This window comes from Notothenia coriiceps, unplaced genomic scaffold (assembly GCF_000735185.1).
Source record: "Notothenia coriiceps isolate Sejong01 unplaced genomic scaffold, NC01 NC01_scaffold00006907, whole genome shotgun sequence".
Lineage (NCBI taxonomy): Eukaryota > Metazoa > Chordata > Actinopteri > Perciformes > Nototheniidae > Notothenia > Notothenia coriiceps.
The window spans coordinates 17,270-42,841 of record NW_011339608.1 but is presented as its reverse complement, the minus strand read 5'-3'; the positions used below and the strand labels follow the sequence as shown (position 1 = coordinate 42,841).

General features: G+C 41.0%; 1 pseudogene; it reads right to left on the bottom strand.

The window, feature by feature from the left end:
* LOC104943826 (ELKS/Rab6-interacting/CAST family member 1 pseudogene) overlaps positions 1-25,046 on the bottom strand; it is a 49,111-nt pseudogene extending 24,065 nt beyond the window's left edge.
* Between the last annotated feature and the right edge of the window lie 526 nt (positions 25,047-25,572).

Genomic DNA, 25,572 nt, shown 5'->3' with positions numbered 1-25,572 from the left:
CGGGCGTCAGAGTCAACTGTCCTGTCTAAAACAGTCCTCATTCTTTTTTGAATGTCGAGGCTCGAGCCGTCTTAGACTCCGTGGACGAGGCGCCTATTATTTAATAGTAATGTATCCAGTTAGTTGTCTCATGGTCATAGGAGAGGCCTAGAGGATTTGGTTATTAGGGTCGTTTAGGCTGCTGAGAGGTCAACGTCTGATACCCACTGTAATACATGGTATCAGGTGTTCATTCTTCCTTTAGTGTATGGATCCTAGATATAGATCTCCGTTTGGAGAGGACCACTGTTTTCGTAGGTTTACATTATTTTTTCAGTTAGTTTCTTGATCTAAGGTATGGCCTGGTTACCTTAAATTGAAGCATTCATGTTCGATTAGTATTGTCCTTATTTTAAATTACCTTACATACGTTTTTTACCTACCGTATTACCGACAGTTGTCTTTCATTTAATGGTAAAAAGAGTGATTAGACTGTTCATGATTGGGGTTTATTTTCTTGGGGTATTCTTCTCAACTAAAATTATTGTCACTTAGTAGCCAACCATTATTGTTATTGAGCTAGAGAGAAAGCAAAATAAAAAGTCGAAACGGTTTTCGGTGACACAGTTCACAGGAAGGACCCAACGGCAGGCCTCAAAGAGGTTATACGCTGGTGAGAGCGTGTACGCGTCTGTCTAGCCGTCCCCCTGCCTTAGCGCTCTCACTTGTGGGACGGCATCTAACGTTCGGGCAGCGCCCCCTGCACGTGTTGCACTGCGTAGTCGGTACATAACTCGCAAGCGGATAAAATTATTCCGAAAAAAGAGTACAGAATAACCTTACTATATAAAGGACAGTCTAATTTGTCGTTTGCCGACTTATTGCCGCCCCCAAGGGTATAGGCCCGTCGGTCGGTGTTGTGGAGGGAGACCGCCTATACCTTCGGGGAGAAATCAAAGTCGGTTGACGACCGGGTCTCATTTTCGAAAACCACTCGTATTTGATCTCCCCTTGTCGGTTGTGGTTCTATCGAACACCACTTCAACACGACATGCCTGTTTCAACATCCCCCCAAGGTTTAGGCCGCCGTGTTTTGTGGACCAGCGGCCTAAACCTTGGGGGAGAAATCAAAAAGTGAGACGACCGGTCTCTTTTACGAAACCCACTCGTTTTTGAGTCTCCCCTGTTGGTTGTGGTCACACTAAAACCACTTCAACACTGACAGGACGTTTCACTCCCCCCACAGTATAGCCGTCCTCTTTATGGACGAGCCGACTTGGCGAACAGGAACAAGTTGCAGTCACATGCTGATGACATGTCATTTGCATAAATTAGGAACAGTAACGGACCTAATATGCTTCCTTGTGGAACACCACATCTCACTGGGAGGGGGGGGGACAGAGTACCGTTTACCTCCACCATCTGTTCTCTCCCCTCCAGGTAGGATTGCATCCAGCTCACCGATAGTTTATCAAAACCAATTGCTTTTAGCTTGTCAATCAGAATGGGGTGATTGACAGTGTCGAAAGCCTTTTGCAGGTCCAGCATCACCATGCCGCAGTATTTGCCCTCGTCCACCTCTTGTTTGATGTGGTCGTTTAAATAAAGAAGGCATGTGTCAGTGGAGTGGGATGTTCTAAAGCCAGATTGAAATTCATAGATTAGTTTCTTGTCCGCGAGGTACTTTTCGACCTGTTCATATACTATTTTTTCCATGACTTTCGAGATGGAGGTAAGTATAGAAACAGGGCGGTAGTTGCCTGGGTCCAATTTGCTGCCCTTTTTGTGCAGGGGGGTTACTCTTGCAATTTTGAAGTCTTTGGGTACTTTTCCCTGTTTTATGGAGAGGTTAATTATGTGAGCTATGACTGGTGAGATGGCGGTTGCTGTGTCTCTGAGGAATTTGGAGGGGATATTGTCGTGGCCAGTGGCCTTGTTAGGTTGGCTAATGTTTGGCATGACGACGCTTAGTAGTCTCATTTAGCCAGGTGTTAGCAACCGCCGGTTTCAGATACATAGAAGCCTCCATGTTCATTAGTGGGGTGTTTACTGACCTATTATATGTGTTAGAAAAAATCGTGAAATTCTCGTAAGCTTGTATTAACCACATATCTTATTTCGGGCCTCTAAGCAAATCTCATCCCTTGACTTCCAGGTGAGGAAGCCCACAAGGGCCAAAAGGCCATTTTGGGTTTAGGAGATAATTCACCTCACCTCTGCAAGATTTAGACTTATAAGTATGTCATTTGGAGAAGGGGTTATTATTAACATGATAAAGCAGGTGTGAAGGTTCAAACAGCTGACTGTGGTGCTCATCCCCTTAAACCTTGAGACAGATGAGGCTCAGAACGACTCTCTCTCTTAGCTGGGCTGTCGAGTTCACTTTCAGTGAGATGTGTTACCCCAGGCGGCACCAGTGAATCCTCTCCTGCCACATCCAATCACAACCAGCCTGACAGGAACAGAGAGTAATGGAGAAAAATAATATTCAAGATGAGTATAATGTGTTTTTCTGCGCCTCGATCCTCGGGCGAGACACAAACTCTGTAAAATGTGTCTCCCACGCTGAAACACTGAGCGGCTAAGTATAGGCTGAGTTGTCTGCCTGTTTTGCATTGTGCACTGTGACAGAAGCATGTGTGGTTATCACATAAATAGAACATGCTAAACACCTTCAGGAATGCTGATGGAGAAAAGAGGGAGGCAGAGAGAGGAAATGAACGCATCAGGGACAGAGTCAAAGACGGAAGGGAGGGATAAGAGGAAGGGGAAGAAGCCATGCCAAAGAGAAGGGGATGTGTTCATACAGTAGGCTACTGTTTGTTAGCGTGTTAGCAAGTTGATAACACATTCATGTAAGGTTCTGCTTGTTGCTTCTTCTTCTGTAGCAATCTCAGGGAAAATGAAGACTTGAAGTCTGTTCTCTGCTGTTCTGGCCCATGCTGTTTATCTGCACAGTACAGTACGTGGCATTCAACCAGGGAGAAATTCTTGGTATCCTAGTGTGGTATTCTAGGATTTTGGGAGGCCTAAGACAACACTGTGTGAGGAAGAAGTGAGTGGATGAAACACAGGGTGTTGTCTGTGCTTCTGTTTCATTACATTACATTGCATTTAGACTTTTATCAAAAGTGACTTACAATAAGTGCATTCGACCAAGAAGATACAAACTTTATTTGCCTGGACAGTGAGTCTGAGTAGAGCTGAGTGATTCATCAATTAGATCAGCTTCTCAAATGTTAAAATTGAAAGGTTTATTTGTCTTTATTCTGATGTTAACAAAATATCTCTGGGCTTTGGACTGTTCTTCTAAACATTTAAGGATGTCAACTTGACTCACTGTGGTAACTTTTTCAAATCAAAAGTTTAATTTGAGAACAATTATCTGTAGATAAATCCATAATGAAAACAAATGTTTGTGGCACAACTGCCATAACATATTTTAAACAGGACATCCTGTGCACAGTGACACATCAGATAGCATGGCAAAGCAAGCACATCCTATCATTTGACAAAAATATCTGAACTCAAGGTCAACTTGCCGAGCTTAGCAAACTCCATCTGTTGCTGAGATGACGCTGGGAGATTTAGTAGAAAGCTTTTAAAAAGCTACTAAGTTTACCCAAGGTAATGATTTTTTACTCAAACTTCGGTTTCTAAGGTCAAGAATTCACTTTGATGAACTCTCAGTGCAGCACTCTTTAACAGATTTTTCTTATTGCGTTTTCACATTTGTGTGAAACGGCCAGAGAGATGGTCAGCCTGTTGACAGATGGGTCTTGGACAGTCATATGCTCGTGTTTTACTTGATCTCATGATGCTGACTGCGTCATAGGTGTTTCTTTGTGGGGTTGTCATCAGTTGCACTAGCTTTTTGGTTTTAAAAGTTTGCCAGAAATGATAAACACGCGGTTTCTTATCCTTTCCATCGGACTCTCAATGGTTTTTGCCTTCCCTCACCTGAAACCACCACAAAGCAACCTGTGGGACAAACTGCTGGTTTATTCATGTGACCCTCAGACTCTAAACTGGATTCCACGAAGTCCTCAAGCCAATACAAATAAAAGAAGTGTATGTCTGTTTAGCCATGTAAGTTAGTAACCTTGCCCAAATCCCTGCGATCCCTAACAAGATAAGCAGATCCAAAAGTGGATGTTACTTATTGTCGTGTAATTCTTCCAGATAAAAGGAAGGACAAATGGGGCGAAGCCTGCAAGCTAGTTCAGGTTGTCAACTCGAGCACCAATGATACATTAACACGTGACGTACCTCGTCCCTCTTACAACCAACCAAACACATTCTCCTAAACATGCCGCTCTATTTAAGCTGCTAGGTCTTCCTGCCTCTGCCTCGCTATGCTGCTGCAGCACTGCTGTGTTCACTTGCTATTGCTACGTTCATGTTCCTGCTGTGTTTCATGTTGCTGCTGCCTCCACCCCAGCCTCCACCCCAGCTTCCACCTGTAGGCTCGGGGGATAGTTATCTAATCATCACTCAATGTTCTTTGTAAATCTGTGGAGTGATGAGGCCCGAGCCTAGACGCTAAACTCAAACTATATGCTGCTTATAATAAACATATTAAGAAACACGTGAGTTGTCTGACTGAACTGTATTAGGTTAGTTGAAAGCAATAATATTACGTTTAAATCCTTTTTTTAAAGGTTTTATAGTATTGCTTTCTACTAACTTAATACTGTTATGTGAAATGTGTTGACATAATAGATTTAATTAAAGTGAACGTTTCAGTTTTTCAGTGCACCCAGTTGGGTACATTTAGGTAAGTGTTTGAAAAGGACATTTTCTAGAGCGGCTGCTTCTTCAGTAATGGAGACGGTTATTTTCTAAAAGGCATTGCCATTAACAAAAAGAACACAATTTTCATGAAATGCCACTGTATTTCATAATGCAGAATTTGAAAGGTGTAAAGCAGCAAATGTTTACAATGTCAGAAGATCTGATTGTCCTGGATATGTACATATTTATGGAGATTAAGTGCATTTACTCCATGAACACACATACAGAACAGTTGCTGAAGTTGCAGAATAAGGGAGAACATATGAATTAACTGGAGCTGAGATCAAGAGGTCGACCATCAATTTGAGTGTCGGAAAAATGTACGTAAGACATTCCTCTTTTATTATTCACGCTATTCGGAAAAAAGTAATTTCTTCTCATTGGCTGATTGTCCTCAAAGTCAGACACATGTTATGAGATAACCCTTTCTTGCTATAGTCTACTAGTCTAAAAATGGACTTTGGAAAGAGAGGGACTTTGAGGACATGAAATTGTGATTTAATGCTGCTTTATGGATTTTGTTGGTTGGTTTGAAGTCAAAAGGAATGGGCTGTCTTTATGGGATTAGACAGACATGTGAGAACTTCCACCCACAATCACCTCCACAGCTAAGTCACAATTAATGGTTTCTTCAAGATACTGCATGCAAGAGTTCTCAATGCTTCATTCATTGTTCTGTGTGCTTTTCCGTGTAAAACACAACAAGCAGGGCGACCATGATCAACAGGGACTTTTCTTTCCCACACATTGTAGACAAGACGGTGTCATTGATGTTGCACATTTCATACTTAATGGCAGAGGCGGTTCCTTTACAGATTACATAAAAGAAAACAGCGTAAGATTAAAGAGGAAATGGGATACAAGGGGAAAAGCAGTCGGGATAAAATCACAATTCACAGAAACATAACAAAACCAAAAATACTTTTCACAGAGCTGCATAGAAAACATTCCATGTAACAAACTGATGGTTATCAAACCAAACCTGGAACAAAAACACATTACACAACTGTACAAAGACCTTAAAGAGGCCCTGTTATCATTTCCGGGGTTTTCCCTTTCCTGTCGTGTGTTGTATAGGTGTATGTGTAAATGGTCTAACATTATGTCTTCTCTTTAATTCTCGGATTCAAGGAGAATCATGAGGCAGTGCAAGATCTGATTTGTAAATTATTTTTACTTTTGAGCCCGCCTGTATTCACAAATTGTAAGCTGTAATGTATTGTGGAGCAAACGATATGAACATGTTATGAAGAATAATTTTAAATATTCTATGTTGTCTTTGTTAATCTGCAGCTAACCAAACTGCTCTCTGATGAACGGAGGTTTCACTCATTGAATGTACATCAAAATAGCAGCTCTTATCAATGTGTGTATACCTGAAAGCCTTATCTGCTTTTATATGTTACATCACAAAGGATTATTTTTCTTGTCTTGTAAGTGTATCCTTTCCTGGCTGCTTGCTCTATTCTTGGCTTCTCCACTGAATGCTCCTTTCACACCATCAATATTAGAAACGTTTGTATAAGTACACAGTGTCCTTCAGCAACAGCCCGTGGCTCCTATACCATTCAGCAAAACACACACACACACACACACACACACACACACACACACACACACACACACACACACACACACACACACACACACAAACAGACACACACACACAGACACACACCGCACGTCGCAGACACACGTCTCACACACACACACGTTGCAGACACACGTCTCACACACACACACACACACACACACACACACACACACACACACACACACACACACACACACACACACACGTCACACACAGGTCAATATCACCATACGGTGCATTTGAGACTTCCCCATTTCCAAAAAAAAAAGCTGAGATTTTCCATTGAACTTCATATTCATTGTATTAAGTATATGTTATGCTGTTAGAAATGGATGTTGGTCAAGCTCCCAAACTTTTTATAAATTAACAGCAAGCAGACAATGTACATGCAAACTGTGAATGAATCCACCCTGTCATGGACACATTCAAAGTAGAGTAAATACATTGTAATTACATAGTGATTATAAAATGTACATTTTCAGAAAGCAATTTAGTCCCTTTCTCAACATTATATTTTAGTTAATGGAAAAAGTATTTGAAGCACTATTTTTCTATAAAACGAAAGCACACACACATCTCTATAAAATCTGCAAAGAGTTGCACTTTCCTTTTTTAAAATAAAACTAACACAAAGTATCTGTCAAACTTCAAACAAACTATTTGGCCCTCATTTGAATTAGAAAGGAATCACACAAAAGGTTTTGGTAACTTGTGAAAAATTTTGTTTAATTTCATTAAAACATGAAAAATGAGCAGGGTGGACAATGACATGCAGGGTGGACCTTGGCATTAGCAGGATGACACATTGTGAAATGTCATTGAATGGTCCCTCATAAATGCAATAAATGCTAAAGGAAATGAGTAAAAGAAAATGATCAGAGGCCTTTTCCCATTAGGAGGAAATGCCGAGTTGAACAGACTTGGTTTTGATCCACTCTATCCTGCATCGCCACCTGAATAAAGAACATTAATGTGCCATTCTTTGTGTTAAATTCTGTACATCATTCTGCACAGTTGAAAGTCAAACTTCAACTGTAAAACAAGAGAACAATTTTTTAAAGTTGGAGAACAGTTGATTTAAAAAAAAGAAGCATGTTACAGAGAGATCACTTAGACGCGTCTCCAAAACAGTCTCTCCCTTTCTGCAGAGACATGGCATCCAATTGCTGTAGTTGCTCTTCCACATACTTCCAGCAAGCAGACGCTCAATCTGTACTTGAGCGCTGTTCAGAAGCCTGTGTTCTGGTATTTAGTGCAAAGTATTGCGGTGCATACACTTAACTTTCACACTGTGCCTTCTGCCAAAAAAATCCCATGATGAAACCTGGGTATGCTTCATTGTCCGTAATTAACGATGCACCACTCTCCAATGTGCTTCACCTCATCATTGCTGGTCATCCTAGGGTTATCTGTGCCTTTCCACTGCTGGGCCCCGATGACAGGACATCAGCTAGAGTGACCTCCTTGAAGGTAAAGCAGGGGCAGTCAAACACCTTCCTCCCCTTTTACACAGGCATAGAATGTCCGAGTATTTCATCTGGCCGGCGTGGGCAGACTGGATGCTTGGTGGGATTCTTTAGAGTAGCCTTTTCCGCAGCTATTGCAGGTACCATAGTGATAGGGGGGGAGGGAACAAACATTAATACACTTTATTTAAACCACAAACACTAAAAGAATCAGATATGAATCAAAGCTAGTCTGTAATCGGACGGGAGAGGGGGACAGGGATCTGAAACCGAGGCAGAAGGACCTATGGGGTGAATTGGATAACGGGACTATAGCTTTTTCTGAGTCTTGATTCATATCCCTACTCTGGGACGAAGAAAACTCAACAGATGTTGGTCCAGGCTTTTCAGCTTGTCATAACAGCCTCTGGCATCAGGGCGATGTCCTCCTCCATGGCCACAATTCGGTCTGCATGACCTCCTTGAGGAACCCACCAAACAACCGTCTGGTGCCCCTTCCCATGACTAGTCCAAAGAAAATTCCACGTTATTTCCTTTGAAGCCATACTTGTAGGGTCCAGTTGAGAGGTAGAAGAATTCCTTTTGTCGATTTGCGTTGCGGGCCGTCGTGAAAATGAAGTATCTTGACTTTGAGGGGTCGTTCCTCACTACCTTACAGAATTGGATCAAGGTGGGCCGATGGCCACGGGCGGTCTTCTGGAGGGTGATATGGAGCAGAAGGTGTGGGCGCTTGTCCACCAAGCGGTGTAGGAGCACTCCAGTGTGCAGACTGCCTGCTGGTTGAGCCTCAAAAATGCACAGATTGTATTTCCAGGCTGTACTTGCATGAGTAATTTATCGCTAAAATCTATTGCAAAAAGGGTACTCGTTGTGCTTCAGGCTCCTCCTGAGCCTCCCTGTAGGCTTAACTGCCATTTAATGTTTGAAGACATGCGCTTAAAATGGAGAAGCCTCTCCTGGAATCGTGTTAGGTCGTGCCTGCCGTTGTTGTTTCCCCTTTTCACTGTGATTGTTTGACACTTCTCATCCTTACGTATCTTCTCTGTCATACCACTGAGAAAAAACTGAATGTTCTCTTCCCCAGAATTGTCAGCATCGGTGCCAAGTTAGGAGGCATTTCACTGACTCACCGTAACACAGACCTGGCTTTCGGTCGCAACATGGTTGCTTCAGAGCCATTTCCTCAATGTTTCTTGAGGACAGCAACCTTGGCTCTGCAGGCATTGGCCATGAATTGCCCCAAAGGGGTTCTCATGTTTTTTGCAGAAGAACATTGTGTCACGGCAGAGGAAGAGGGGGTTACCACCCAAAAGGGTGCTGAGACGCAAAAGGAGGTGTATGACACCTGGCCATGTGCTCAGAGAGAACTTCCTATGACAAGTCTTCCTTGTATCGTAACAACCCTCCTCTGCATCTTTTTCTTCAGATGTGACTGTTTGTTTGGCGCCAGTGTCCATCGATAACATCATCTCGAAAAAAAACCGATGTAACGTTCTTCCTCACTCATTTCCGACTGACCGCACCTCCTCCCATGGTAGGTAAAGATCCACAGATACTTTGCTCTTTGTTAGGTCAAAAGCGTCATGTGCAATGCTTTTGGGCTTGTATTTTCTATGATTCACTGGTCTTTTGCTATCAACTGCTTCTCTCTGTTTTGTTTTGCATTTTCATATTTCCTTTAATATCCTTCATCAGGGATGTGAAATAAGAGATCTTTTGATGGGTGAATCCTTTTTACGTCCAACAAAGCATTGNCCGCCAACTCGCGCCGAGTAAATTGCACAGACAGCAGTTAGTAAGATTGATTTCAGTAGCCACTTGTCTGGAAATACCGAAGACTAGAAACGGTTTTGAAAACTTTCAAAACCGTTTCTAGTCTTCGGTATTTCCAGACAAGTGGCTACTGAAATCAATCTTACTAACTGCTGTCTGTGCAATTTACTCGGCGCGAGTTGGCGGACTTTATTTTGCTTACTTTAACATAATTTTTCATGGTGGGGCTAAGCCATTTATTGGTATGGGTGTAGCCTACCCCAGCCATACCCTGGCGTTGCCACTGGTGGGATGTATGGGGCGGGCCATTGTTAATGGGCCATGCGTTACATGCGTTAAATATTTTAACGCAATTAACTCAAAAAATGTATTACCGCCGTTAACGTGATAATTTTGACAGCATTGATATATACACATAAGGCGCTTTCACACCGCAGTACTTTTCCCACAAAGGTTCATGAGAACTTAGTTCATCAGAACTCTTTAGTTCTGATGAACTAAGTACAGATCGCGTTCACACCGGAATAAGTCCCTGGGGGTGGATTAGGCAAATGAAGCCGCTGACGTCACTTCTTCTTCTTCTGCTTTGGGTTTACTGGCAGGCCGCAAACAACTTCACGGCGTATACTGCCGCCCAAAATCCCCGGCCGGAAGTCCCCGGAGTTGGGGACTTGCTTCAGTAGAAGCTGCTGGGACTCCCAGCAGCTTCTACTGAAGCCTTCCGAGTAAATCGCCAGAACGCCGACACCTCCTCATCTCCACCGCTCCCATGTTTTATTTTGTGTTGGCATAAATTAGTCTCTCTGCGTTTCTGCGCTGGGCTAATGCTAATAATGTTAATGCGAGGATAATAAAATGGTGGCTTCAAAACACTTTTTTTGAGTTTTACGGGGCGTGGTTTGCAATCCGCCCAGCCAATCAGAAATATAGCTCTTTTCTCACAAGAGAGCCGCATGAGATACCGCGGAAAAGGGGGTAAAAAGGTTCTCATGAACTAATTTTAGTTCCGGCTCTTTTTGGTGTGATCGCGACATTTCGGAACTATATCGGAACTAAAGTGGGAAAAGTACTCCGGTGTGAACGCGGCTTATGTTATGAACGTATAGGTTCACCTGCTGAATTAAAAACAGAACAAATGAAGCAAGAAAGTGAAAACCATAAAGCAGATTCAGGCAGTACAAGCATAGATTCTCTCTTAAAGTATTATCCTACAGAACAGAACAGCTGACAGAGAAGAGATAACATCTGCTTACAGGGGTGTCAAACTCAAGGCCCGGGGGCCAAATCCGGCCCTTGACTTCACTTCATGCGACCCCACAAGAGCTTGCAAAAAATAGAATATGTTTATTAATACAGTTACATGCCGATTTACAGAAGCACGTTGCCCATAAACTAAATGTCCCACAATGCATCTCAAATTTGACTTTTTTCTCAGAATGTGACATTTTTGTCAGAATTTGACTTTTTTCTTCAAAATTTTACTTTATTTTCCAAATGTCACTTTAATTTTTTTATTCTGCCTTTTTTTCCAGGATTTTGCTTTTCTCTTTAAATCATTTTGTGACATTCTCACTTAAGAGACTTGCAATTATTTGCCCTAGACTTCTGCTTTCAGACGTAGTTAATTATGAAGTTTTTACCCTATCCGATAATAATCCAATGCAGAGGCAATTATGGAATATAATACATAATTTTATATATTAAACATTTCTATATGTATTTTGATATAGTCTTGAAGTTACAACTGGCCTTTTGAGTGCAACCATAATGCGAATGTGGCCCGCGATGAAATTGAGTTTGACACCCCTGCTTTACAACAAACACTTTTTTTGTTTTTTTGTGTAATCCTGCTAGTAATCCCCAATTTTAGAAATGTAACAGTAATCAGATTGTTTTAATGTAAGGGACTTAAGTGACCTTTTCTTGTAATCTGAGGACATAACCCTGTTACATGTAATCCGTTACTCCCCAAGCCTACAAACTGTGTCATGCTCACACGTGCTTGGACCCTTTCCAAGTCAGTAGGTGTTTGGAAATGATTCGCTGGCTGCTTCCCATGACTCCTGCAGCGTTGGCCTGTTGGTGTAATCCCAAAGATTACAGTCTATCAGAGGGGCCTCAGGTGAGCCTCAGGATTACTACACAGATTAAGAAACACCGCCGTAGTGACTTTGGATCCTGACTTCCGTTCCTGACACCAATGTGAGGGCATCTGATAAAGGCTTCAAATCCTACATCTAAAAATACATATGTAACTAGAGACCATATCTTGTTAGGATCGCCCCCCTTACTCCCTCGCTTGGACTACTCATATTAGGGAATTTAACATTCATTTTAATCTCTATTATTAAAGTTTCAAGATCTATGCAAATGTTATAATCTCTAAAAGGTAGTCTGTTAAAAAAAAACATTTCTGAGAAGCTCCATCTTTTTTTTTTTAAAGTCCACCCTGTACAGTAAAAAAGTAGAAAATGTAGCAAGTGGAATAACTGATATTTTAAATGCGGTCCTGTTATGCTTTTTGAGGTTCTCCCTTTCCTGTAGTGTGTTAAAGGTTTTAGTGCATGTAAATGGTCTGCAAAGGCTAACATCCCTGTGTTCCCTCCAGTGGAAGTTTCTCGATTGGACTCATTTGTTTACTTCCTGAACATAGTGACATCACTATGTTACACTTAAGCTTCTGTTGGCTAGCGCTCCAACACATTGTACGTGATAGGCTAAGGGGCAGGAAATCTCGAAGCAATTGACCAATCACAACAGAGCCAGCCAGCTAACCAATCAGAGCAGACTGGGCTCTGGTTTTAGACAGAGGGTGAAAAGAGGCAGGCAGTATGAGAAAAATAAAGAGCTTTTTGAACATTAAAGCATGGAGACATGTCACAGTAGAGTCAACATATGAACCTCTTTAATAGAACGTTAGTACCTTTCGTGTTTGTTTGTTTGTTTGTTTGTTTGTTTAGTTATGAAAAAGTTAAATGGAAATTAGCACTCCAAAGCAGCCACTCACACACAATACAGAGATCCCTTCAACATGATAATATGTAAATATATTGCAACACATTCAAGAACTATAAATAATTTGTTCTATTGTGTATTGCAGACTGCTGGGGGTGCAACATATGTGCTAAACCTGGATGTTCTTATTTAATTTGTCCCGATGGCTTACTGTAGGTGTATCGGGGGAGCAGGGTCCCTGAGGTGATGCTCAGCTTTTCTCTTTACATAACGGAGAAGCTGACATGCGGTCACACACTGATCCTATACTCGCCATCCTCATCAGGCTCTGCATCTGCAACCTATCTTGATCTGCAATCTGCATGTTAACATCAGGCTTGGGGAGTAACCAGTCCACATAACAGGATTATGTCACCAGGATGGTAACTGTATCCCTTTACAGTTACATAAAAAAAGACGTGACCAGACTATTACATTACATTTCTAAAACCTGGAGATTACAATGTTAGGTAAAATACAAAAAACAGCATATAGTGTGTGTTGTAAAGGATCAGATGTTATCTCTTCTCTGTCAGCTGTTCTGTAGGATAATACTTTAAGTGTGAATCTATACGTTCATAAAATATTGTGTGTGAGCTTAACTGTGTGTGTTAAACTAAAACGGAGCATTTTCTGTCAGCTCAGATTTTATTTCTGCTTTTTTAAACTGTAGTATGTGCTCATGTGTTTCANTACAAAATGCAGAATACAGAAAACACATGTAAGCTAAAAATAGTAAGAAGACAATGAAAATAAAATAAAACAAACCCTACCCTCCCTCCCAGCCATATAAACACACACACACACACACACACACACACACACACACACACACACACACACACACACACACACACACACACACACACACACACACACACACACACAATTTGACACATTTCCCGCTCTTATGTGCCCATCCCCCCACATGGATCACACCTGGCACACGCAATACATGTTCAGTGTCTGTTCTTTGTATATTTACTGCAGTGTTTCATGTATACCAGTAGTCTGATACAATATGTACAGTTTGAAAGGGTGTTAAATGAAACTTAGTGATGATTAATGGTTTTTGTGTTAAAACAGGACCGGTCAAATTTGACCGCGAGCATCAAAGTAAGGGGGGGAACGAAGGAGGGTTAAAGGGAATCTTAAAGTAACAGAAAGTAATCAGGTTACATTACTTTTATATTGTGATACTCAGATAAAATTACTGATTACATCTTTCTACAGGTAACTAGTCATTGTAAAGAATCACATCTTGAAAGTAACCCTCTCCTCCCCGCTCATTCTCCAGCTGCGTCAAACCCTGTTGTTGTTTGATCTTGAGATATTGAAACAGATTAAATGTAAAAGCGTCTTTCTGAGTCAGACCTCCAGGAAGGACAAAAGAGACAGATATAAATAAACAAAGGTTTCAGACGAAACAGACTCACATGAAGCTCACACGGTGCCAAGAACACGGCGTGTTTGTAAAGTATGTGTGGGCAGGAGCAGCAGGTGTTCATGTGCATGCAGACAGGCTTAGGGAGTCATGGATTACATGTAAGAGGATACAGAAAAAAGGAAACTGTATTCTCTTACAGTTACATTAAACAAAGATGGAATCAAACCCTGTTACATTTCTAATAATCCCAGCAGGATTACAGTGTTAGTAAAAACCTAAAAACAGCATATAGTGTGTTTTGTAAAGGATCAGATGTTATCTCTTCTCTGTCAGCTGTTCTGTTTTGTAGGATAATACTTTACGTGTGAATCTATGCTTCAACTGCCTGGATCTGCTTTATGGTTTTCACTTTCTTTGCTTCATTTGTTCTGTTTTTAATTCAGCAGGTGAACCTATACGTTCATAAAATAGTGTGTGTGAGCTTAACTGTGTGTGTTAAACTAAAACCGAGCATTTTCTGTCAGCTCAGATTTTATTTCTGCTTTTTTAAACTGTAGTATGTGCTCATGTGTTTCAGTGTTGGGCTACTGCGTGAATATGCTTCATGAAAGACAGGTTTTCCTATAAATAAAATCATTTCTGATACTAAATATCTTGGTTTCTTCTTTTCGAAGGTCACATTGTCCTGTTGTCTAACATACAATTTGCATAATTTGTTAAACAACACATAGTGTCACGATCTGTCTCTGTTGTGTTTTGTTTTGTCTTTTTCTGTCTTTGGTTTCCTGTTTTATTTTGAAAAGTGTTCACCCCCTTGCCTGTTGCTGTCTGTCTGTTTTCCCTCCTACCTGATTACCCGATTGTCTTCACCTGGTGCCCCTGTGTTTTCTCCTCCCTCCTCACCTGTGTCTTGTTTGTGTGATTAGTCTTGTGTGTATTTATTTCTGTTTTGTCTGTCTGTCATTGTTGGTTCCTTGTTAGTCTTTGACTGTGTCATGGGGTAGTGTTCTGTTTTTNACACACAACACATTGAATACACCATATACACGTCAAGGGTGACCCTATGGACCATACACAACAGTAATTGTATAATACACAAAAACACATTAATTTTTAAATTACATTGGGTTGACATTTGTCATTTAGGTCACCAACCTATCTTAACAGTTTATTGCACACAAATGACAACAGTATTTAAAACCAGTATGAACACGAGGTTATTCTACAGTTTCTCTTCCAACTCACTACAAAGATGATTCACGCATAAAACCCAAAAAGGTGATGGTCATTGGCTTCTGGACATGTGTGGGCGAAGGGATGCATATCGTTGACTTTTTTAGCGATACCACTGAACGATATCTGATACTCAACCCGAATACATATCGTGATTAGGGACATTTTTATCACACTGAGTGGGTGGATCCGCAAGCCCTTCGACAAATCATTAGCCAAACTTTTGGATAGCTAGATCTCCTCCACCTTTCCAAAAATGAAGCCAGAAAGGTGGAGAAGCCTGAGCTTAAATGCCAGCTCGAAGCTCCCAGAACGAACAAAACAGACCCAGTATTGAGGCAGCTGTTAATGAGATTGATACTGAAACATTATAGCCGGAGAACAGGGTGTTTAATCCAGCTAAAGTCCCAGCAAAACCGGTATTGATGTCCATCTTTTAAATGCTAGTAACTGTTGTGCTATGACATATATGCTATTAAAGTTTCTTGGCCTCCCTAGCATGACTACAGCATTAAAATAAGAGAACTTTATAAAAGTATCTACAAAGGTTGAGTGCCGGCCCTCAACAATCTACAACAATCATGATTTTCCTATTTCTCTAATGGCTTCCTGTCAGGCTTTACGATTTGGAAAATATGACTAGCTGCGAGCCTTTTGAGTGCTATTGTGACATGATTAACAATTTATCATTTTTGCTGTCGGCTGGGATATCTATGCAGCTTCACAATACTTCAATTAAAAACAGTGTTTCCCACAAATGTGATTCTATGTGTGGGGGCACCGCACCCACCCCCCCGGCAAGAAAAGCCAAAGGCCCCTTAACCTATTCTGGTGGGGCCCACGCATCCACCCCCCCAACCTTCCGATCATCAGCCCACCTCACTATCCATGGTTAGACCACCAACATTTACATTTATAAAAATTAAAAAAGTTATTCAATTTTTTTTTTTTTTTTATGAGATCCATTTGTGGCAGATAATATTTAATTAATAAATCAATGTATGGGAAACGCTGACACATATTCAGCCTTTAACAAATATTGTGCTTCCTGCAATTTGAACATTGCACTCGTCCATATTGTGATTTTGATTACATTTCCTAAAAATGTGCAGCCCTAGTTTTCTGTAATATTTTCTGGTGTAACATACGTCCATATTTTTTTTCTTAACATAACAGATGCTCAAGTTGGCTTCTTCTGATAGGGGTAAGCTTAAACCACTTGCTTTTTTTTTTGCTTTTTTTTTTTTTTTTTTAAATCGTATGAACTCCTATATAATGCAGAGAAAAAGGCTATAGCGTTTAAGATAATGTGAGAGTGAGAGTGAGAGTGAGAGTGAGAAATACCTCAGAGTTTTATCTCATTTCAATAGATCCTAATCTGATAGAGAAAAAATGTGTTATGAAACCGCTCCACGTAACTCACATGGACTCAGACTTGAAGCAAAATGGCGAGTGGGTAACTTGACCTTTAATCATGAGCAACCAGCGAGAGTTGTACCAGCGTTAGTTGCCAACACTCAGATCTCAACATGTGGGACTTGTTCAGTTCGGTGCCTAATAGGGACAATACAATATAGGCTATAGTCACACCATGGGGAGTGTGATCCTCGGAGAACTGACGCACTTAAGCAAGAACACATTTGATAGAAAGTACTGTTTGCTTTAGCATGATTTTTGTTGCACCACATTGGGTAAACAAACGAAGTAAAGGGGAATGTGGTTCCTCAAGCTGGATGGCCTTAATGACGCACATCCTTTTAGTTTTTTGCCAAAGAGATATCAAATGCAGGAAGAGTAAAGGAAAAATGTGAGTGATCCAGAGAGAGCGGTCACAAAAGGTAACAGGATATATGTTTAGTCTTTAGACCGTGATTTCTCCCGTTTCAGTCCTGACTTTGATTGACTGATGCTCACTTCTGAGCAGATTTACTTGTTTTTCATTCATTAAATCCTCTTAGTTGTGTTACCTTGCAAGAAATAAACAATGCACCCTCTTCCTCAGTTTCTATATTGAACCTGACTTTTATTTCCTAAATGCATTATATAAGATGTGGCACAGGCAATCCATTTGTCCTCAAACGCACTGGTTCCGTAGCAACTGTATTTTCTGCTGACATGAGCCCGTTACTCATCTGACATCACACACCACATGGCCTCCTGCTGCATTTGTTGGGAAAACATTGATTGGCTGTCACCATGCTGTGAAGGCACTCTGTCCTCCTCTCACCCACAATGCTCCACAAGACAGAAGGCATGCAATCAATATTGATCTGGGGAGAGCATGATCTGAGCATGTGCCACTGAAATGCTCAAAGTGACAAAAAGACAGTGTGTTATATTAATGTTTGATTGACACGCTGAGACAGCTTGCTGTGATAGTGCCTTGGTTCACACTATTTCTTAAGCCTTTAGAAGGAAGGGGTGAGGAAATTGATTTTTAATGTGACTGATATTGAGGCCAGGGGTGAAAAGAGGTCGCTTGAAAGTTCTGAAGATTTAATCCATGCAACATGAGACATGCTGCTATGTTATCCAACACACCATGAACATCTTATGAAACACCATAAGGGGAGGAGTTTGGGCTTAAATCCAACTCATGCCGTATGTACGCATTATATAAGAGTGAATAATTGAATCAGACTAATATACACAGTGTTACATAAGTCTTTTCTCCACAATTGCTTCATGAAAAACCTTCAGCACTGCAGGGCAGGAATAGAACACACACAGAAGCTTTAGAAAGAATAAGATCAGAAGTGTGCTGCTTAGGTAACCAAGTCCAGTGCGTCATAACGCGTCTGACCTCAGTGCGGGAGAGAAAGGTGGGAATGGCGCCTCTTACTGGTGACACGGTACAGCTACACTGGGAACAAGTAGGTCACCTGTACTAAATACTAAAGTTTGAATGAAAACTTCTTACATTACAAACAGAAATGCACACATGTTGCGTCATCTTACCTAGATCCGCTGCTGCGTTGTACTTCTCCAGAGCCTCCGAGTGGTTTTTCTCTCCCCACAAAACCTGCCCTTCGATCCAGAACTTCCTCGCTTTGCTCTCGGTTGCAAACAGTTTACCCAGCAGGCCACTGAGCACCACGTCCAGTCTCCTGTCGTTTGGCAAGCCGTCTTTCTTCTCGTTAAACTGTTCCTTGCACTGCACACACTCTGTGATCGCCTCGTCCTCCAGGCAGATTTTGCAGAATGTGTGTCCGCACTCCACGGTGGTGGGCTCATGGAGGAGACACTTGCAGAGGCGACAGGAGAACAAATCCAGTGCTTCATCATCTCCACATTCCCCATCACTTTCAACCCCTTCTTCCTCACTGCTGCTGGTGCTTTTCCCTCCAGGCCCAGGGAAGCCCAGCTCTTTCTCCCGGAGAGTCCTAGCAATTGTATCCACCAAAAGAGGCAGTTCCTCCGGGTGCAGTTTTCCCAGACTAGCCGCTGTGCAGTAGGAGTCCAGAGCCTCAGAAATCCTCCCTGCTTGGGTCAGACAGTCGGCTTTCCTCAGACAAAGACCCCTGTCTGGATGCTGGAGGTCTGCAAGCTGGGAGGTGTAGATCTCAGCGGCCAGACTGTAGTCTCCAGCCCGGCTCACCTCCTCTGCCACCTCCAGCATTTCAGGGCAAATCCCCGCAGCCCCAGGGTTGCAGAGCGGATGCACGAACATCTCGACCCTCGTCTCCATGTTGGAGAATGAGATACTTAAACAATGAAGGAGAGCTTCACTGATGCCCGACTCTCACTGCTAGCCATTGATGTTGTAGACGACCTCCACCACGATAAAATAAAGAGGTGTAAAGTAACTATGTTCATTTACTCAAGTACTGAGGGGCTTTATTTGAGCATTTCCATTTTACTGCTACTTTGTTATTATACTCTTCTACAAGTCAGAGGTAGTTTAGTTTCACTTGGAGTAAATTCACAAGCTACCCTGCAGCATATAAAGTTATTCAAACTAGCAGCAACTTAACCAGCGTTGATAAACACATTGGCATCAATATTTTTCATCTAAACATATACTTAATATTATTTTTAATCTGCATAATTTGTACTTTTACATAACTTTAAGTATATTTTGATGTCAGTACTTTCCTACCTTTGCTTTTTGAATGCGGGACTTTCACTAGAAACAGAGCATTCCTACACTCTGGTATTTCTACTTTTTAACTAAAGTACAATATCTTAAGTACTTCTTCCACCTCAAAATGTGACGTCACCAACGGGTCCAGCTGGGGTCCGTGTAAACACCAGCCTTTGAATCACTGAGGGGAGTAGAAGAAGAACTGCGTACTTAAAAAATAAAAACTTCGTCACATCACATAGCACCACGTCTCTCGGCCAAAACAACGTGCCCCTTTCTTAGGAGAATACAAAAATATATTCTACAGTCTCCTTCTGTTGAGTCGAGAGGCGGTGGGTAAAGTCCTCCGTGCTCAGCATGTAAGAAGCTTAATATCCATGATTATTCGGCGTTACGATGACATGATTAACTCGGCAAAAAGCTACATTTTCAACACATTTATAACAAAAAAACATTAAAGTCCAGTTTACATAATATATATTTAAAACGACAGACCCAAAAAGCCCCTCTCTCTGCTTCAGCCAACTGCCGCCGATCCGCCGTTTGTTTTTATGTAAGAGAGCTCTAAAGCCGAGAGCTAACGTTAGCGTATGTTAGTAGACTGAAATCACGTTCATTCCTGAGAGTTGCTCAGTGGCCCATTGAAGCCCAAAACGAGCAACTGTAGGTTCAGAAAGTATCCGTATGTGGGCCCGCGGAGCATGCGCAGTTGAGTTTTCTCTTAGAAAGTAACTCTGTATTAAGATGTGTCACGCCCTTTGAATTAGACTTTGACGATTTAAACATAGGCTATTAAATGGTTAGTGCTAATTAATTTAATGAAAAAAAGTATACGCTGATTTACAAACGTGTCTTTCTCAAAGTAGCCTAAGTATATGGGAAAAAGTCTTTTGGGGCCAAAATTACGTCACGGAAGCTGTAGTACCACCATTTGGACACTACGGCCATTCATACAATTCGGCTTCAAATGCCGGAGCACTTCCTGGGGGCTTGGTTCACACCGCTTGTCGAACTCCACAAATCCACCTAAAACCAATGTCCAAAAAGCTTCTGTAAATAATCAAAAATTCGGAAATGTCCTCTTCTTTAAGAGCGAAGAGTAGGGGTTGAAAATAACGCTCCCGTCGGGGTACTCCTTACTGGTCGTTAGCTTGCTAGCTTCAGCAGCTAAAGAATGATGCGCCTGCTTCTACGGATTTTGATGTACATTCGCTGATCAAGCGTCACATGACGCAAGAAGTGGCTCCCCATTGGTCCATTAAGTGGCTCATTTATATAACGCTTAGATATATATTGTGTAACCTCTTACAGGCAACAGTGGGGGACTGTCTGTGAGCTTCATCCAAACAAGCTCTCAGTTTCTGGCATGTAACATGTTTCACAACATGTGATATTCTATAACATGCATTCAGGTGTAAAAGAAGAATGGTGGTATAGCCTGTGTTGAATCAGCAACTTTATTTAATTTACATTGCACTTTAAAGTTCAGGTTTGGCTCCATTGTGCTTCACAAAGACGGACATATGTGCATTTTGAAAAAATATAAATAAGTTAAAACACAATACAAATGCAAAATCTGATTTTTTCCCTTTTAAAGTTACATGCAAAAATAAAAGTGGTGTCAATGAAAGCAATAACAAAGGTATCATGTCCTGCTGGTAGTACAGTAAGGGGTGAAACCATGTTAAAGAGATTCTTAAAGTCTAGACAATAAGAGTGATTTTGACGTTTATCATGTATTTAATGGCAGGGCAGTTTAAGGTTGCAAGGATAGGACTGATGTGTTTTCTTGGACCATGGTTATAACGTGGCAGGAGAGTTCTGAATAAATTGTTAATGGGAAATGTTAGCCTGAGGAAGGCCTGGATAAAAGGTGTTTCAGTTTGGATGATATTAGTGCACTAGTGACTGTTTCTACGGAAATGCCACATTTTGGAGATGGTTCTGAGTAGGATAAACTGGAACTGACAACTGCATTTAATTGCCTGTTCAAACTCTGTATTGTCCTCATTTAACTGAAGAAAACTATAAGCCAAACAGCTTTTAAGGTCTTGGAGAAAGTCTAAAGTTGCCTGATTTTTGGGGATTAAATAGGAGAGTAGATATATTTTAAAGTTTGGAGGATTTTTTCAATTAAGAGCATACAAAAACAACAAATAGAAGTGCACCTAAAACTGAACCCTGCAGAAAGCCACATTAAATATTTGCATATGAGATTTATGAACTGATATTGGAAACAGTGATCCGCCTGTTTGAAATCTAACAGGGAAAACAGTCAAGTGCGGACAACGAAATGCCGACCCAGCATGTCAAATGATCAGAAGGATTATAGCAAACTATGATAGAGCGTTTACCAGTTCCACTTTGTCCCTGCTTAATCCCCAGTCCTCGCTGTGGGATTGATCCATTTTGTCTTATGTAATTCTTTATGTAAGCAGTGTTACATGTGTTGTTTTGGGAGACATTCTGTGAATGATTTAACTTCCATTATAGAAAAAGTACAATCAAACACCAACTCCTTTTTAGTGTTGTGTTGAATGATGTGATGTAAATTGCTCTTTCAGTTTGCATAACATTTATTATGTAATTATGTTATCATACTGTTCTCTTCCGAATAGGACAAAATAATCTAATTCAAATGTGTGCCAAAAAGACGAGTTAATAGTAAATGTTTGTTTCAAAATTCAGCAAAATTAGCATATCAGCTCTAGTGGGTGAATGATAATGTTTGGGCTGAATGAAGAAGGTACGATTTAAGTAATTTGGTTATTTTGAAAGTATGGTATACAATAATGAAATGATAGCTTACACAATTCGTCTCCTTGATGTCTTTAAACAATAGTTGCATAATTTCCCCAGTAACAATAATTAGGTTGGAGTTCAACATATTTTGACAATCAGGAATGTGTGTGTGCTTACTTAAGAAGCAAAAGTTCCTTGTTAAAATATTATCTAAGCCGTTGTTTACCTGAAGGCTGAACTGGTACAGCCCCATGATGCTTTGCATAACCTTTCCTAGGACAGATTGTGACAGATAGTGTCACAACTTTACAAGATACAGGAACGATACTGTACACGTGTGTAGTTAGGATCAAAAAACAAAGGTTAAGTACGAAGGCGCACCTGTGTGCATCTATGTCTTCGGACAGATTTTATAACCGCGAATGCATCGCAGCCATGCAGCCATGCAGCCATGCAAGATTCAGTCAAGAAACTATGTGTCAGGGTTGAGTGAAGCAGGCAGGACCCAAATGCAGATTTCAAAGAAAAATACCTTTATTCCAACTAGGCCAAAGCATCAAAAACAGAACACTACCCCATGACACAGTCAAAGACTAACAAGGAACCAACAATGACAGACAGACAAAACAGAAATTAAATACNTCGCACTTTTTTTCCTAGTTTGGCTGGTCCTGCGACTTATAGTCAGGAGCGACGTATATATGTTTTAAATGTCAATTCATGCTGACTGACATGAACCGTCTACAGACGGTTCATGTCAGTCAGCATGAATTGACATTTAAAACATATATACGTCGCTCCTGACTATAAGTCGCAGGACCAGCCAAACTAGGAAAAAAAGTGCGACTTATAGTCCGGAAAATACGGTAAGTAACCGGATCAGAGTAACATTAAGTACAGTCCGCGGCACATCACATCATAATGTATCATATACTGTATTCACCTTGCAGGTGCAACTATGTGGCTTTTATCCTGGATAAAGTGTTTAAGTCATGGATGTTTAAAGTTTAACATATTTGTCTAGTTATATAGTTGACTTTTCATTCAGGAAGTATGACGCTGCGCTGTCAGTACGCTTGTCCATGTTTGTGATTGGTCGAATGCTCCAAATACCACCCCTTTCATGTGAACGCGCACCTAACTAGATAGGACAAGGCTGGCTTGAGCGATCCACTTGATAACCCGGGTCGTAGTACCGTTTAGCGAGAGCGCGTATGTTTTGGATTAGGCCAACCGGCTAACTCAAACATATCCAGGTTAGGTTGAACCAGCTTCGTAGCACAGGCCTCAGAACTCGTGGCGAAATGACAACAAACAACAACAACAAAATTAGCTTTACGGGACCAAATCGGAAAATAAGTCTTACCGTTGCTGTTGTTCTGATCAAAAGTTGTGTTCAATGGCATTAAAACAATAAAAACGCTGCTGAAGGTTAATGTGTCTTTATCACTTTGAAATGAGTACTGATAATCCATCATTCCATTTTTATGTCAATAACGGAGATTTAATATTAGCTGCTACGATAACTAGAGTGTATGACAGCTTCCTGTTCCGGAGCATTCTGGCTATGCATCACTCATTCACCAATGGGTAATGTTTAGATTGATTTTAGGAACTTCCCCTCGTTCTATTGGCTTTAACGGTTAAAAAGAGGTGTCAATCATCAAAATCGACTGACGGGGGCCAGAGATATGGAAAATGCACCCAAATGACCCCAGAAGTGATCAATCTTGATACAGGTTACTTATTATATGTTATAGTTTAGATTCCTTAAGCTTTTTGGACGGACACTATAATTTACATTTTTTTACTATGTTCAATCTGAATTTACTTTAAAATTTTAAAAAAATCTATATTGATTCTGACTTTTCTACATCCAACTCAAAGGTTTATCATTGCTTTGAGAAAAAAGTGTATTAATTTACCCCTTTTAGAAGTAAAGATATAGTCAATTGTTCTGGGAATGTCCTTTTCGAGCCTGAGGCCTGAAAAACAGGCCCGGGGCTCAACTGGTTTAAACGATCTCAGAACACAGCAACCGGCCTGGAGGATTCAAGCAACACTGTTAGAAATATCGCAACACAACTAAAAGTCCTCATACGAATATTATTGCAAGAGATTAAACTTAATTGGACCACCACAGGCACACATAGGGGATATTACTATAAGTAAATGCTGTATAAGGTCACTAAACTGGCACTGTAAAATACTACTATAGGATTATGAGGAAAATAATGTAGCACTGAGGTTGACAGCAGCACAGTCGAAACAGATTGATAATCGCATTTAAGTACAGAGACAACACTAGTGTTATTAGCTGGTTATTCCATAGGGAGGCTCCTGTACAGCTACAATTGGTTTTAACGAGCAAAACGGCGTTTTTGAATCGTCTCGCTTAGTACACAATGTATCATACTGACAAGTGTGGTTGAAGCCCTGCTCTTTAATAGAACCAGGTTCTCACAGCTGACCTGGAAACTGTGCACCTCGAAGAGGGCATCACGGTTTAATCTACCGCTGGCGTCCCCCTTTATACAGACGTGACTGACACGACGCAAACAAACACAGACGGTGTGCACGTGAGGCTGACACACACACACAAACACACACACACACACACACACACACACACTTAGGCCTATGTAATAATAAGCATGTATACACGCACACACTCCTCGGACTGCTAGCTAACTTTGCATACTCACTGCGGCTGTGTGTACTGTGCTGCCCGCTGATTGTGAAATAAGCTCTGTGTGAAGAAGGCCAGTCACATCTCCTCTCCGGCTATACTGCCGCTGTCAAGCGGCGGGATTTGTCTACCGTAGCCCAACAAACGGTCAGCTGGGATGAGACGCTCTCTATCGGGGCTTGTTTTCCTGTCTCGTATATGTCTCACTGTCTCCTGTCTCCTGTCTCCCTGTCTCTCTCTCCTGTCTCTCTTTCCCTCCTTTCCGTCTGTGCATGGTCTGTGCCCGCTCCTCCACTGGTGGCTTCCCCACTGCTCGGGCGCTCCCGTGACGTCACGACGGTGGAGTGCGCGCCCCCGAGACGTTTTCCGCCCCTCCTTGTCTCTCCAAGAGTACATGGTAAATCCTAATTCTCCAATAAATCATAATTTAACCAGGAAGGTAACTGACATTTTGGAATATAATTCGTTATATTTATAAAATGTTATCATATATATCACACGTGTCTGAAAAAAAGATGATTATATTTTAAATATTTGGCATCTCAGTGAGAATTGTGTGTTTTTTATAATAAAAATGTATGACATCATTTATTCTTATAAGTATTATATAATTATTCTACCTTGTTTTCCACATTGTTTCCTGTTTATAGTCGCTTATATTTGAGATTTAAAATATTCCCCAAAAAATATGATTTCATATTAGATTAATTAATATGTTATCATCTCATGTTGATAGCTAGTTTTAATTGTATATAACTAAAATGCAATAGATAGCATCATTAGTTTAAGATTAAGTATTCAAGGTACTAACTAGACCACATACTAAAAATACTACAT